Source organism: Mesocricetus auratus, unplaced genomic scaffold (assembly GCF_017639785.1).
Source record: "Mesocricetus auratus isolate SY011 unplaced genomic scaffold, BCM_Maur_2.0 Super-Scaffold_100676, whole genome shotgun sequence".
Classification (NCBI taxonomy): Eukaryota; Metazoa; Chordata; class Mammalia; order Rodentia; family Cricetidae; genus Mesocricetus; species Mesocricetus auratus.
Genome location: NW_024429266.1, coordinates 130,871,006 through 130,872,723, shown reverse-complemented (window position 1 = coordinate 130,872,723; position 1,718 = coordinate 130,871,006).

The window sequence follows — 1,718 nt, the reverse complement described above, 5'->3', positions numbered from 1 at the left end:
GGGTTAAGACCAGGCTGGTGAAATCTACAGAGACAGCTGACCTGGCCAAGGGGGAGTTCTTGGACCCTAGACTGATGGCTGAGAGGCCACCTGGGACTGATACAGACCCCCTAAATTTGTGTGTCAGTGAGGAGGTCTCAGCAATCTAAGGGTCCTTGGTTAGTAGATCAGTATTTTTACCTGGCATACAAATGAACTTTGGGAACCCAACCCACATCGAGGTATGGTCTCTCAGCCTGGACTTATGGGGGAGGGCCTAGGCCCTGCCTCAGATGAAATGGCATATTCTGGAGATTCCCAAAGAGGGCCTCACCTCCTCCCTGGGGAGCAGAGTGTGGATTGGGTGGGTGGTTGGGATTTTGGAGAGGTTCAGGGGAGGAGGGAAGGGAAAGGAAGCTGTGATTGACATGCGAAACAATCATATTTATAATTTGAATAATAAAGAAAAAATATTTATTTTACATATTGAACACAGTTTCCCCTCCCCATCCTCTAGTTCCCTCCCCACAACTTTCCTCTTCTCCTCTCCACAATTCCCCTCTTCCACCTCTCTTCAGAAGTTGACAGGACTCCAATGGATCTTGACAAAACATGACATATAAAGTTGAGGTACTACTAAGCTTGTGTTAAGGCTGGGCAAGACAACCCAGAATTAGGAAGAGGTTCCCAAACTCCAGGAAAAACAATAGACACAGGCTGTGCTCCCACTGCAATGAGTCCTACATGTATACCAAGCAACATAACATTCACACAATTGAAGAGGTCTACGTCAGGATAATGTGGCCTCTCTAGCTTTCTGTCCATAGAATGTGAGCTTCCTTGATCAGATCAATTGCTTTTATGTGTCTCCATGTGATGATCATGATTCCTTGGCTCGTATGACCCTTCCTCCTTCTCCTCAACAGGATTCCCTGGACTTGGCCCAGGGGTTGGCAGTGGATCTATTTCCAAGAATTACAGAATGAAATGTCCCTTTCTCCAGAAATCTCTTTCATTTCTCTTCCCCTCAATCTAATCCCTCAACCTGATCCCTCATGATCCCATCCCCACATGGAGACAGTCTACCCAAAGGAACTCTTATAGTTACACTTCCCATTAAAATCCATGTATCCCCTTCTAGACCCTCCTTGTTGCCTAATACCTCAGGGGCTGTGGATTCTAGCAAGGATAACCTTCACTTTGCAGTTAGTATCTACTTATGAGTGAGTGCAAACCATGTTTGTCTTTTTGAGTATGGGTTATGTGATCCAGAATTATTTTTTCTAGTTCATTCATTTGCTTTAAAATTACCTGATGTTATTGTTTTTAATGGAAAAGTTACACCAATTTGGAAATATACCAGATGTTCTTTACCCATTATTTGGTTAAGGGGTATCTAGGATGTTTTCAGGTTCTGGCTATTATTAATAATGCTGCTATGAACATAGTTGAACATTGAACATGTGTTCCTCTGGTATGATTGTGTATCATTTGGGTGCATGCCTAAGAGTAATATTGCTAGGTCGTGATGTAGATTGATTCTCATTTTTCGAAGAAGCCACTGTCATGATTTCAAAAGTGTCTGTACAAGAGTTCATTCCTACCATCAGTTTAGTATGCTCCTTGCACCACATCCTTTCCAGTGCAAGCTGTGATTCGTGGTTTTGATCTTAGCCATTGTGATTGGTATAAGACAGAATCTATTCGACTTACATTTCCCTGGTGTATAAAGATATTGA